Raw genomic sequence first — 15,100 nt, 5'->3', positions numbered from 1 at the left:
TAAATAAAATAAAATAAAATAAAGGTACCTATAAGGTGTGGGCCAAAGGAACTTTTTTAAAAATTGAGATCTCCTACTATGAGTATATTTGTTCTGTGTCCAAGGCTGCCCCCAGGCTGACCACTTACAAAGCACTGGATCTGGCCACTGGTTAATTAGGACTTTCTGAGCACACTCTGTACATTCCTGCTTCCATGCCTTTGCTCAAGCGCTTGCCCCTCTGGGAAAGCCCTTCCCTCACCTCTCCAGGTATGTCAGCCCTCCCCACCTTCAGGACCCAGGTGAAACCCAACATCCTCCAGGAAGCGTTCACAACCTGGTCCCTCATTCATCAATCCCTGTTTCTGAATGCCGATAGCACTTATTTTCTGTACTGTCAGTTTGCGATTATCATATTCTTTTCTGTGTGTGTATATTTTTCCAGATACAGGTCCTATCCCCAAAAGAACCTTAGGTCTCTCAAGTCAGGAAACATAGACGCTTGTTTGTAATACCAGTGCTTTCTGCTGAATATATTCGGCAAGCACTACTACTGAGTATAGATGAATGAGCGTCTCGTCAAGTCCCCAGCTAGCCACCTTTTCCCTAAGTCCACTACTAACACCCACCCATTTGAAAAGTGGCCAAAATCAGTTAGAGACAAGCTAAAAGGACTGTATCTGATGTGGCAAATATTGACATCACCTAAAAGAAACCTAGTGTCGGGAGATGGGGATTCATTCGCTTGAAAAAACTTTCTGTCCTTAGTCTTTAAAATAATAGATGCATCATTTCAGTGTATTCCATAAACGGAAGCATGACTATAGATTGGTCTATCTGAGAAAGGATTTAGCAACGGGCATTTCTCCTTGCGAAGGGACAGCTGAAGAGGTGTCATTTAACAGCTTTCAGAGGCCCGTCACTTCAGTGATTGAGGTGGACAGAAGGCATGGACATGACCAAGGCCCTTAAAAGACACAAACAGGTGGGAGAGCGTGCTGGGGGTGGGCGGAGGGCTGGAGGGTACAAAAGGAGAAGGCTGGCCTTTCGAGAGCAGAGGCAGAGAAGGCAGAGGGCGAGGCTGCCCGGGGAACAAGAGGAGAGGGGGCAGCAGAGGAGGTCCCCTCTAGGCAGGACACAATGAGAGGTGAAGCTAGAAAAAAGGACAGAACTAAAGGGATGAAGGACAAATGAGTGGACTGGACACAAATAGGGAGAAAAGATGGACGGCCAGGATAGGGAAATCACCCAAAGGAAAGACAAAGAGGATTTCTCTGTGTGTGATTACACGGATAGTGATGAAAAAGATACGAGTGAAAAGAAAGGAAGGGAACGGAAAAGAAGTAGTAAGGAGACAAAATAAGGAATAAAGTGCATAGGACTGGCTAAGTGGTTAGAAAGTCACCAGGCGGTTAGGCTGACTGGGAGAAGCACCATAGCCAGACCCAAAAGGTCTCCATCAGAAAGACGGAGGCAGGCAATTTAAGCAGCTGGCTCCTGAGGTAAAAATGAAAAAAAAAAAAAAAAACAAGATGGAAAAGGTGAGAAGCAGGAGAGGGAAAACCCAGAGGAGACACTGGCCCAGAAACCTTTTTAACTTTCTGTAAAATCTTCAAGGCCCCAAACTAGGCCAAGATTCTGACTGACATTTCTCACCAGCTGCTGTTTCCTTGAGAGAATTCTGACAGCAAGGCATAGAAATGCAAGCCAACACTGCTAGCTCTGGAGGAAAAAAAAAAAATCCATGCTCTAAACACCTCCACGGGGCTGAAGGCTGCCAGGGAAAAAGGCACACAGAGGAGGGACCCGCCGGCGACTTTTCCCCAGGTAGGTACTGAGCTGCTCCCACGTGGGGCTTTCTCCTCTAACTGTCCTCTGGCCGTTCCTGCCTTGCCCATCTGTCTTTCTCTCTTTGTGCATTTTGGGGAAGCCCTGCGGGCAGCCTGCTTCTGTCATCTGAAGCCAGCGCCGCAGTGTCTACAGAAGCAGGTGAAGCTTCCCGTCTGCATCCCACATGGGCAGGGGAGCATCGCTGGGATCCAGCTCCATCAGGCAGAGCTAGGCAAGGGGAAGTGGATGAGAGAAATCACCCCAGCCCGCATGACTGGTGTGTGGGAATGACTTGTCGGCTGGTCCTGACAGTGAACTTGATTCTGTGTGCTGGGGCTTGAAGCAAAAGCAAAGGGGAAGGGGGAGGGTGGGTGTAAAAGACAGAGGGACGATGAAGAGGGGAGAGATTTCACAGTCGCCTAGGGGCTGGTCCATGACCTAAAGAAGAGCTAGGGTTTGGGGAGTGAGGGATGAGACTTGGACAGCACTTGACCTTGAACTTTCAGCTTGCCTTTTCAGTGCCTTGGTTAAATATTTTGAACGTATGTTGAAATTTTCTTCAAAGCAAAACAAAGGAATTTATTTCTAATCTGTCATTTATCTCAAATAATTGTTGAATGGCAGTAGTTTCTTCTGATGACCCCCACAGACGTCCCCACTAAGACAATGTGAAATGTTACATCTTTTTTAAAAACTAAGAAACGAAGTCCCTGCGCAATGTATTTCTTTGGAAAACTAGGACAAGAACCAGATTCTCTAATGTGTTCCCTGGATCTTAAGCATTTCTTAATCCTCACTCAATCTAATAGGTGCACTTAAAAAAAAAAAAAGTAAAAGATTTTGGAGCTAAAGAGTTTTATCAATATTCTGTACTGTTATATTATCATTATGATCCCTCTGCAAATACAATTTGAGGTCATGTGAGTCAGTGGACCCACTACTGAGCTACCTTCTCAAGAAAAACATTCACATCATTTGATATCCATTCTTCCTCAAACCCCATTTGAAGTTTACTGGTAAGACTGGAAGCCAAAGGGATGGTCTCCAGTTGTGTACAACCCCTCAAGCTGAAAACTCTTAGTAACTTAGTAACTTCACAGGCTGGGCTCCTCTCTTTGCAGTGTTGCCTGTCTGTCTGCACCTTTGTTGGTGAAAGCTCCTACAACTGCACCCCTGAACAGAGCTCACAGCTTCCTGGCTTCTGGGTGGCCTTACTTCTTTTCCTCACCTTCTCATTTTAAGGAAGCTCAGAATGTAAGGGCTGATTCCTTGCCCTTGAATAGTTCAGCGTCAGAAACCTTGAACCACAGCAATGGTTCTCCAAGTGTGGTCCCCAGACCAGCAGCATCAAAATCACCTTGCTAGAAATGCCAAGTCTTGATCCCACCCCAGACCTACGGAACCAGACACTCCAGAGGTGGGGCTGGCATTCTGTGCTTTAGCCTGCCCTCCACGGAACTCTGATACACCAAATTCGAAGGTTAAGGTTTTTTAAAAGTGCTGTTTCCTTTAACACAGAGCTCAGATCTCCTTACAGGTGGGAGTCTGGTTGCCTACAGGGCTGTCACTTCTAAAAGAGACCCTTCCACAAACAACCACCTCTGGGTCAGTGTCTTGATTCCTTCAGCTGCAAAATAGGAATATTTAATAAAAGTTGCTTGTTACAGCACTGAGAACAATGCCTGTGCACAGTAAGTATAGCAGTGGTGGTGGTTTTATCTGCTGTACCCTTACTGTGCAAAAGGCCTTCACCGAGTGATGTGGGAAATCAAAAACAAAGCAGTCAGGTCCCAGCCCTCTTTTTGAGGAAATGTGTGCATTACAGGTACCCAAGGATTCCAACAGCAGGGTAAGATGTGACACGTGCCCAAGGATAGGTAAAAACAATAGAAACAAAGGAGAGGAAGAGGGGCAACTGGGAGAAAACTTTGTAGAGAAAGTGTCTTTTGAACTGAGACTTAAAAGAGAACTTTTAACTAGTGAAGATGGGCAAAGGGAAAGGAACATTCCAGGTGGAAGCTGAGAATAGGGAACATGGAAAAGATAAGACATCAGTGGCCAGGTGTGGACCACAGGGCCTGCTCCCCTTTCTGTTACTAATATGTTAACTGTTCATGTGATGGAAAGGGATCACCTATTTGTCATCATATTTGCAGAAATTCTTCCTTTAATCCAAACTAAATAATTTTCCTCGGACTGCTGTGAAATGAGTCCTTTCCAGTATTAATGACTTCATTACTTTAGTATCCACATCTCTCTTTCTTATTATTAGGTCAATGTTTTTCAAATTCTTCTGCCCGCTTGCAATGGGATAAATTGGGAATAGCTGCAAAAATGCAGATTCCTGAGTCCCGGCCCACGTGGCTTCTCTCAGCAGCTTTGAGGGCAAGTCGGAAGAATCTGCATTTTGACAAACTCCCTTGAGATTCTAACGTTCACTCAAGTTTGAAAGTAGCTCTCCCAGATCTGTTCTTTCCCAAATTTGCTGAGCATAGAAATCACCTACGAGTGTTTGTTAAAAATGTGGACATCTGGCCATTCCCATGGAGATTCCAATTCTGTGGCTCTGGGATGTAGAGAACAGGGGTTTAAATAAGCACCTCTGTGGCACTAGGATCAGGTTAGGTTGGGATATACAGCGTGTTAAATGAATGTGTGTTTGGGGTTGGAGAGGTCCTTCAAATCCTAGGTTAGACATTTACCAGCTGTGTGATTTAGCTGAGTTTCTTAACCGCTCTACGCCTCCAAATTATCTAATCTGCTGGAGTCCGTTTCATCCTGTGTAATGAAAGGTACTTCACAGAATGGCTGGAAGCATAAATAAGTAAATGGCTTAGTATAATGTTGGCTCTCTCTCATCCCCTTGCCCCAGCCTCCCAAGTCAGGGCTCAGCTCTCCAGCTCTGATGAGAAACAGGGCAAGAATGCCACCAAAACTCACCTCTTCCGAGAAAGGTGGCAGGGTGCCCACAGGGAGAGAAGATGGGCTTTTGGAGCTGGCCTTGCTCTTAGCTGCCCCTGGGAAGTTAAAATGCGACTCATGCCCGTGCTGGAATCAACATTCAGAACTGGGCAGTCCTCTAAAAATAGCAAGATGTCTGGCTGAGTCTTTGGAAAAATAAGGTTCTATCCCAACACGTTACCCAGGCTTGCCTTAAAAGGAGGGGCCACTGCTTTATTTTCTACCTCCTCAGCCAGATGATGGTAAGCCCCAAATAATTTGGCTTGTGCCTCGGTGAACTCCAGAACAGATTCTGTTTCATGGACAGCCACCAAGAACATCAGCAGTCATATTCCCGGGTGGGTGCGTCTGTGGGGACCACTCCTCCTGCAGATACTAGAAGGCTCCTAATCTCCATAAAAGCATGAAATTTTGGTTACATTTTAAGAAACTATTAGGCCTTTCTATGGGGCAGAGAAGGGATAGGGAAAACTAAGATGTCTATATTCGAAATTCAGAGAGTGAGATGGGGCGATTATCCTTCAGTCTTGCTTTCCTGTCCTCATCCAGCAAAGGGCTGACTAACTAAGGTCAGCTCTGTCATCAGAGGGCAAGGCCTTGCGGTCAATAAGGGGACAGTCTGAGCATCTCACCATTTATATCTTTTCCTAAAGGTCCTGACAATGAGACTGGAGCCCTGGATATTCAGAACCTCTATCGATTCTTGTCAGAAATGATACTGACGAATTCCTTTCCTTAACAAATCTTTTTCAAACATATGAAATTATTAAAAATTGGGTTTTTTAAAAAAGGGAAACCAAAATTGTGAAATATTTTTGAAAATATTTAAGCTTTCCCAAATATCTTAGAATCACCCCTTGTACAACTGTCACGTGAATGAAATTCTTTAAAGTAGGTCGAATATAAGGACCTCCATGGTGTGGGTAGTTTCAGTTGCCATATTAATTAATAATAATTAATATTAAGTATATATTAAATAATAGTAACAAGAGTGACAGAGACCATTTATTAGACTTTTAATACTGTGTTCATGGCACTTTACATGAATCTATATCATTGAAGCCTCCTGTTGAATAAGTATTATTATAGTCACTTTACAGGTGAGGAAACAGGCTCAGAGAGGTTAAGGAGCTTGCTCAGGGTCACAGAGCCAGAACGCACAGATGGCCAAGCCATGATCTTCCTCCCCATACCCCTCTGCCACCAATAATCTTGACGATTACATTGTCTATCATTCAGACCTCTCGCTGTCTTAACCCGTCCTTGATTTTTCCCAAACCCAGGAGTCTTTCTGAGGACCATTCATGGGAAATCACCATCCTCACTTCCCTGTCACACTGTATCTGAGACATTTATGTTCAAATACTGCTTGGTGAAAGAAATAGGAAAGAACTATAATTTCTGCTTATGCTTTTGATGCTACCTTAACCGTTACTTAAGTTCTGAGTGTTTTTAAATGGAACTTAATTCTCAAGAACAAGGGAAATTTAAGGCTTCTAATCAACTGTCTGACTACAGGACAGAAGCAGGGAAAAATAAATCTTGTTTTCAATAACATGTTGAGTGACATTTTATATGGCCATCAACCTGTTCTCCTAAGAAACTCAAGACTCTCCACATGTGTTATCTCATTAATCTTTAACCCACCCTGTGATGGGCAGATGGGGTTACACAACCACTACAGGAATGAGGGAGAGAAGGGTAGTGATTTCACCAACATCACAGAGCACACCCATGGCCACTTAACACACCATACCTCCCCATCCTTCCTACTAACACCACCAGCCAAAGTCACAGGACACTGCTGTATCAATGTCCCTTGCCCTGTGCAAAACTCAGAGAAAGTTGTCTTTCTATTCCCATCCTAGATTTTTTCCTCTCATTTATGCCTGGTCTGAAATGTTTTGATTTTACTGCAGCTGTTTGTTTCGTTTTATTTTTCCAGCCTTCCTTTCACTTTGTTTCCTCATCTGTTTCATGAATTTCCTTCCTAGCATCTTAAGTTAGATGACGTGGGAAAGTAAGATGAGACTCAAAACAATCAAGTAATTAGTTACTAAAAGTTTATTGTTGGTTTTTTTATGCAAAATTTGAAATGAACTTTTATGTAATCTTTTGACCACATGAGGTTGGGCTTGACACAAGGACAAAATAATTCACACCCAAATGCTGGGGACAGTCTCAAGGGAGGGTTAGCACGGTCTTGGTTATCTCACATAATTTCTTGGGAAATCGATTTCTTTTGTAACCTTACGTGAATTAATCACCTTCTGGACCTCAGCTGGCTTATGAATGGTGGGTCCCTTAAAGCTGGCTCTTTCTAGTTCTTGGGACCAAAAAACTTAGTCTCTCTCATCTGTGCAAACCTGAAACTCACACTTTGGAGATCTCGATGTGACAGATTTAATGGGTTAAAATGAACCTGTACTCAGCTCTAAGTTCTCTGGTTCACTGGAAGAGGTGAGACATTTTAATCTTCTCAAAGGCACAGCTACATCGTCTCCTTGGCCCCTCTGCTTCTCCTCGCCACCAGCCCCTGTTTTTGATGGACTGCCGCCCCCAAACTTGGGGGCGGAAGATCGACCCCACATTCTCACTCATACTAAGCCTGCACTTGACTATGGGGGACAAATGTGTTTTCACAGCAGAAGCTGATACATAGCCCTTGGATTGGATTAAATGAGTTACTGGATGATTCCTGAGGTCAGCCAGAAAGATTCTGACTTGGGTGCCTAGGACATTTTCCTATTTTCCTGAGAAAAAGTGTGATTCATAAGCCACGACTATCACCAACACCTCAGAGGCAGAGCTGCAGAAGAATAAATGTTCACAGAGTATAAAACCCATAGACATTTTCTTCCCTTGCTTCCCTCTGAACTCTCACCTTCCAAGCCTATCTCCATGGGCTGATCCAAGACTGTTCCTCCAACCTGATTAGTTTTTTTTTAAAGAATTACCATTTACGTATATGTAAACCAATTCATTTCTACGACACTAATCTGTAAAACCAGATAAAAGTAATGGCTATTTCATAGAGCAGAGAAGATTCAAGGAATTTGTCAAAGCACCAAAAATCATCCCTGTCATGCTTGAAAGAAATTTTGTTCTTATTTTTATTACTTTTATTGTATGTCATTGACTGCCCCTGTCAGTGCTGTAAGTCCCAAACCTTCTTTGGGGTACAGTTCTTCCCTTGGCTTCCTCCCTGCTTCCTGGCAGAGTATCAGATCCTCTGAAGCTGAAAACCCCATCTCCCTCCAGCCAGGGGTGGCCTGTCCAGACCCCGGGTGGCTCCCCAACTGCCAGCATCCCTCACTTCTCTGAGGCTCGGGCCTCACAGATCGTAGGGCTGGTGATGGGGAAGGGGGAGCAGAAGCCGAACAAAGAGATCCTTCCCACAATGAACAATGGTGCTTGGAATGCTGTGTGGCAGCTGCTGCCCATCAACTGCGCCCAGGACAGACATACAGCAGGACGCACAGGAGAGCCTGGCGTGCTCTAAGCCAGGGTAGTTCACTGTGCACGTGCAGAGTAATTCTCTGTCGAATGTTCTCTCTCTCCTTTTTTCTTTTTCTTTTTTTTTTTTAAATTTTCCTTCATGGGATTCCAAACGTTAAAAAAGAATCATATTGAGCTTTGAAATATGAAATCATATTTCATACAAAGCCAAGGCAATTAATAATAATAAAAGTTTGGATGCATTGTAAGTGCACCAAAATAAGCCAGAGAAACTTGGGTGCCATTTATTTCTGAACAAACAGTAGGGGGAGGACGGGACCACCCCGCTCCCCAAAGCACCGCCATGCCTCACAACAGGATGGTTTGGCGGGGAATGATGGGACGGATGGCATGAGGTCCCGGGAGCTTTCCCACCTAGAGGAGGAGGAGAGTGCGAGGGGCCCACATCTGAGATGCGGGGCTGCATCTGGACGATGGAGGAAGCCAGGCGGGGGCCAAGACTGCTTCCCGAGGCCACATGCTTCTTTATATCCCCATACGGATTACTTTGCTATGGAATGTAAGGAAGTGTGTGGTTTCGGCGAGCGCCTCTCCGCGGCCCCATGGTCCCACCCAGAGCACCTGGTCCCCCTCTTCCTTATCCCGGCCTTGCGCCCGTGGGCATCCCTCACCGAGGGCTCCGAATCCCGCCTGGGGTCCCCCTGCCCCCCGCCCCCTTCTCTCCCTTCTGAGGTTTCACCCTCTGCCCAAGGGTCAGGAACACTGATTGCTGTCGTCGAGACCCCTCTGTGGCCAGCCTCCCAGACCTAGCTTCTCATGCAGGCAGAGGCCACGTCCCCTGAAGGTTTGTCACAGGATCAGCCCTCGCCCTCCAAGTTCCTTCCTTCTGTCTGTTTGCTCCTGAAATGAGATGTTTCTACCAACCAAACTGAGCCGTAGTGTCTTCATACCCGGCTGCGTCACTTTCTTTCATAATCATCGGCGTCTAGGGCAGTTCGTGCATCTCCAAGGGCTCTCTTCGCAGGTGCTGTGAGGCTCAGAAGACTGCAGCCTAGTCACGCAGCCAGTCCCCTGACCCTGCTCTGCTGTCTTTTCCTCTCCACGTCACAACCCCATCGCCAAGCGGTGCTGGGTGAGCCTGTTTGCGGAAAAGGTCTGAGGCGCTAAAATAGTGATTTACTCATCCAGTTAGCTCAGTTCCTTTCTCTCCTCTTCCCTGAAGCCCTGTGTTCCCAGCCCTGACATAAAGGGCCTGAGTCCACACCAGGAAGGAGTTGGACGTATGGAGGGAAACTCCGAGCATGAGGGGAGGCTGCGGTCCCCCAAGGCTCAGGCCATCAGCTACCCCAGCTCTGAGAAGGGTCTCCCTCCCTCACTGACGCCCAGCCCCAGGAGGGCTTCCTGCATCCCACAGCTCTGCTTCCTTCTTGTTAAGTGAGTGTGTGTGACGTGATGGCTGGGACCACACTAAATTTATACTACGAGTTCTCAAGCAGAACCACAAGAGGAAACAGCACAGGATTTGATGGATATGTGCTGAGATGCACAGGAAGGGGCTGTAAAATGGAACTGAGAAGCAGCAGAACGAGGACCTGGGATGAGAAGAAAAGGGAAGAAGGAAGGGAAGGTCCGCCATGTTTACACAGCAGACAGCAGGTGAAGGCTGAGTGGCCGGCAATGAAGAATGCCATCCCCACTGGGGGACAGCACCCAGAGCACAAGAGGCTGGACCTCTCTCCGGGCTGCAGCAGCACAGGTGTCATCACCCACCTACCTCTTCCAGACACCAGGCCGTTGACTAACACCCTTCAAGGGCAGCCAAACTGGACTCCTTGAAAACTGGGGAAAACTTAGAAGAATGTGGGAGAATTATAAAGATGGGGCAGCTACAGAAACCTACAGCCTTAGATCAGCAGTTCTCAACTGGAGGTGATTTGGCCCCTCAGGGCACATTTGGCAATGTCTAGGGACATTCCTGGTTGTCACAACTCTGGGGTTCTATTGGCATCAAGTGGGCACAGATCAGAGATGCTGCCAAACGCCCTACAATGCACAGGAAAGCGCCCACAACAGAGACTTATCCGCGTGTCAATATGCCGAGGTTGAGAAACCCTTGCTTTAGATAGTAGTGCTATGAACGAATAACGTCTCCGACACGGGCATATTATGGTATATTGTCTCCCAAAGAAAAGTACTGCCCTTCTTTTACAAATGTTGCTTTGTCTTTGAGCCTGTAAAATGGGCAGATGTCTCAAAGTTGTGCTTCTCTCCAGTGACAACCCTTCCCTTTTCTGAATCACGCCTGCTCCATAATAGTTTTCCTTTTCCTTCCCTGAGATTGATTTCATGTCACCTGCTCAGGAACTGGGGGCGTGATGTGTGGGAGGGGCAGGACGTGAGTGAAGAAGAGGGGAGAGATGATGAAGACCAGTGTCCTGAGTTAAAGACATTGCAACACCAGGGGCTTGAATGATGAGCTGGACACAAGTACTTTTTCCTCCTGGATGACCTCTGCCCCCACAGCTGCCTTCTCCTTCGCTCCCCAGGAGGAGCTGGAGGATGATTGGGCTAGGACCAGGGTAGCCAGAGGAAGAGCTGGTGAGCCCTGAGCGGCAGCCACAAGACACCTGTGTCACAGGTAGGAGGTGGAGGGTGAAGATGAGCTACTTGACTGCAGAGTTATAGGATGCCAGCCAAGGAGGAGGGGACTCAGAGCAAGAAAGATGCTTCAGTATCACTGTGCACAAACCATTCTAGAACCCAGCCACAGTGGGCGGGGGCCCCTGCTTCCCCGCCACCACCCTCACACCTGCCACTTCTCTGGTGCCTTGTTGAGCCCTTTGGTTTCTGGGGGTGTCTTATTTATTCCAGGCAGTGCTCCCAAGCTGGGGTCTACCTGGCAGAGGTCTGCTAGGCTGGGTAAACCAGTTCTGCTTTTCCCGATCAGTGGTTTCCACAATTTCAGAGACCAAATGAAAATACTTGCAGCCAAAGGAAGGCAAGAATGTGAAGGAGAGGCTGGAGTTGAGAGAGAAACTCTGGGCCTCAGAAGCAGTGGGAATTGTCCCTAGGACTTTCCCACGACCCCTGAAAGTGTCCCCTGGGCCCCTTTCCTTTGTTTTCACTAAGCCTTACAACAGGTAGGTGCAGTAGGTACACTCCCCCACTGTACAGAGGCAGAAACTGAGGTTTAACTTCCAAAAAGCAAGAGAGCCAGGGAACATCAGTGGGATCTGAACCCAGGTAAGTGTGACTCCAAGGCCACCCTCCTGGCATTCCATTACAGTCTCTCCAGATGAGGGAGAGGAAATAAAAGGGCAGGCAAAGCCCACTCCCAAGAACAAATTCCCGGCATCACTAAGAATATCCTTTCTTCCCCGACCTGTTCAAATGTATGGTGACAATAGCCAAGCCACCTTGCTGGGGAACGTCTCCTCCTTAATCAGCTCCCTGCCCCCTTGGCCGCACTTTCCCAGAAACACAGAGGAACCAGTGGGTGCATCTGCTCATCCAGTGGCCCTCAAACTTTAGCTGCATCAGACTCACCTGAAGAGCAGCTTTTACCAGATCTCAAACATCTCCCATATGTTTGGGACTGGTAAATGTTGCTTTCCCTTTCCAAAGTCAACATACAGGTTCTTACGCACTGCACCCAGACTCCTCCTTTAACATCTACAAGATTCAAAGATTTCCCCACATCCCTGGGGCAACCGTATAGTCAATTCTGGCCATTTGTCAAAAGCAAACAACCTCAATGTCTATCACCTGGAGAATGACTAACAAAACTGAAGTACACTCATGCAGGAGAAAAATAATGAAAGTTAATAAATGATGGCTGCCATGAAATCTGGATAAATCTTACAGATATCATTTCATGTGAAAATACCATCACAGAAGAATACCTATGGTATGATACTATTATGTTAAAAAACAAACAATATATTATTAAGGAATATATGCATAAATGGCAAAAACCATAAAGAAGAACAGTTAAATTGTAAGAAAAAAAGAGCTCAGAATAATAGTTACCTCTGAGGGGAAATTAAAGAGATAACTTGGGAAAAGCATTCAGAAAGCTTCAACAGTGTTGGTTTCACCAATTCTTTTTCTAAGGTAAACAGTTGTTTGTAGGTATCGATTTCATCATTATATATCGTAACTTACACATGTATTACATTCATTCTTTTATAAATATACAGTATTTGAATTAAAAATTATAAAATTTAATTTACTTTTAAAATTATAATGTAAGATATTCAAAAAATATACATCAAAATGTTAAATTTATTTTGGAAGATGGGAGGAGGGAAAATTGTGGGAAACTTTTATTTTCCATATTCTACAATTCTATATCATGTTAGTTCTCCACAATGTTCATATCTGAAAAAAGAATAAGGATCAAAGAAAAAAAAAGTCATGCAATGCAAAATACAAATTATATATGGTTTTCACAAACCCTAAGAGAGAATATCATAGGAAAGGCAAGCTCTTGGGATCTGATTCATGCTAATGCCAGCTCTGTCTTTGTCACAGGCTTGGACCAGTGGTGCTCAGGACATACCAAGAATCCTCACCCTAGAGGCTGCAGTCAACTCCTACAGAAGCTGCCCCCTGCTCTGGCTGGTCAAACGGAACCAAGTCCGTCTTCCTGAGAGGTTTGGTCCCCTTCAACCAGCTACAGCAGGGCTGGCAAGGCCCAGTCCTTGGAGAAACAGAAGAGATTCATCTGTGGCTGAAGTTACCTACTAACGTTTCCCTTAAGAAAGAGACTCTGATTTTGTTATCACACTCTCATGCTTCCAGGAAGGGAGAAAAGGGGAGCCCTGGGTTCAAAAGTGAGCCAGATTTCCATGCTTAACACACAGAGCTCTGTGCCTGTGTACCCACAACTAGACCCACTCTTATGCTCTTGACACACAGTAAAGATTTTAGGATGGACTGTGGTTCAGCCCTGGGCCAGCCAAGGGACGAGCATGAGCCCCAGAAGACAGGGCCCCTGCTCAAAGGGCTAAGAGTCTAAGGAAAGAAATTGGACTTATGAATATGGCACAATTCAATGGAATTGCAAGTCATGGCAAGGCTGGTTCCAAGACATAATTGTGTTACACAGCCCACCAAATGTGTCTGGCACTATCAGGTACTATCAGGTCAGCCCAAAGATAGCTATTCACTAAGAAATTCACACGTAGCTCAGTTTCGCATCGGCAGAATGGGGATAATGATAATCATAGTACCCACCACATATGGTTTTATGTGGAATGGAATGAGAATACATGTAAAGGAGTTAGAAAGATCTCAGTAATTTTTACCTGCTATTAAAGAAGGGATCCTGACCTGCCTTCCAATTCCTCTCTCAAAATTTCTATCTTTGGGGCTTCCCTGGTGTCGCGGTGGTCGAGAGTCCGCCTGCCGATGCAGGGGACGTGGGTTCGTGCCCCGGTCTGGGAGGATCCCACATGCCGCAGAGCGGCTAGGCCCGTGAGCCATGGCCGCCGAGCCTGCGCGTCCGGAGCCTGTGCTCCGCAACGGGAGAGGCCACAACAGTGAGAGGCCCAAGTACCGCAAAAAAAAAAAAAAAAAAAAAAAAATTTCTATCTTTGACCGTGTTGCTCAGGGTATGCCCAGGACTTAGCTGGGGTTACATTTGCTGACGGAATTCCAGAAGCCTGTGTTCACATGCTGTCCTCTGACACAAATGTGGTCTCCTGATGTCCAGGGACCACAAAGTCTCCACCCAGGGAAGCTTATTTTGTGCTCATCTGCACGTGCCTAGGGAGTCAGGGAGACCGGGGTTTGAATCCTTCCCTTCTCGTTTATTAGCTCTGATGTAGCCTCCCTGGGCCTCAGTTAACATTGTGTAAACCTTCGTTTCCTCATCTGTAAAATGGGGACAATAATACTTAGGGCTGATTGAAGGATTTTAAAAGGTAATGTTTATCAGGAGCCACATACAAGCCCCCAAGAAATGGCAGCTGGTGTTGTTTGGCTGCTGTACATAGCAACAGCTCAGAGAAAATGCTGTGTCCACGGGCACTCACAACTGGAAGGGCAAGACGAGATTTAAAACAAAAAAACAGAAAAACAAAAAAATCAGTAAAACCTCATCACAGGGTCATTTTATATTCCAACTATTAATTCTATATCATGTAGCATGCCTTCATTCTGGTATGTGTTACTAGTATGGAATAAGTTTTACTAAAAAGTAAATGCTTCGTGTATGAGACTGATCCTATTACCTTCAAGAAACATCCTGCCTAGAAAGCAAGCCCTCATCTGTGAACACTGTCAAGAAGCCAGTCTGAAACCACTGAGTATGTGAAGGCCATAGTGTATGGAGTTTAGACATAGGGGCTGGAACCAGACTGCCTGGGCTCAAATCCCAGCACCCTCACAGTGGCAGCTGTGCCACTTTGGGCAAATTGTTTGACCTCTCTGCGCCTGGGTTTCCTCATATGTAGAATGGGGATATTAGTGATAGTATCTACCCCATAAGGTTTGCATGAGAATGAAATGAAAATACATGTAAAGATATACAACTAGTGCTGGGTGCGTAATAAACTTTTAAGTCTTTATCTTTGACACTGTACCTGAAATGTTCCTGAAACTAAGTTGGTGTTCAATAAAAATTTATTTAATAAAAGATCACCTTTATTTTTTTATTCTAAACACAAATATGAGATCATGTAATCTCTGGTTTGACTATTTCTGTGTATCTCTTTCAATACAGTGCACTGGTGCAAACACCGAGTTAAGGGTGGGATGCCCGCCAGCTGGCTCTGCGTCCCAGGTCTGCAGCGTGTGATGGAGCTTGCCCAAGAGTTAGATGTGCATCTCCGGGGGAGAGACAGTGGGGCCCTGGAGCACAGTGGCA

The 15,100-nt window shown here is 45.8% G+C and overlaps 1 long non-coding RNA gene across 2 annotated transcripts; it reads left to right on the top strand.

The window, feature by feature from the left end:
• Window positions 1-1,048: 1,048 nt before the first annotated feature.
• LOC309828625 lies at window positions 1,049-13,574 on the top strand. Of its 2 annotated transcripts, XR_014297332.1 has the most exons (3): window positions 1,049-1,520; window positions 1,639-1,806; window positions 12,763-13,574. It is a non-coding gene; the product is annotated as an uncharacterized lncRNA (long non-coding RNA). The 2 variants fall into 2 exon arrangements; XR_014297333.1 differs by having other exon boundaries at window positions 1,049-1,806.
• Window positions 13,575-15,100: the final 1,526 nt, after the last annotated feature.

This window comes from Grampus griseus (assembly GCF_964374135.1).
Source record: "Grampus griseus genome assembly, chromosome: 10".
Classification (NCBI taxonomy): Eukaryota; Metazoa; Chordata; class Mammalia; order Artiodactyla; family Delphinidae; genus Grampus; species Grampus griseus.
Note: the sequence above shows the minus strand (reverse complement) of the source record. Positions and strands in the feature narration are given on the sequence as shown.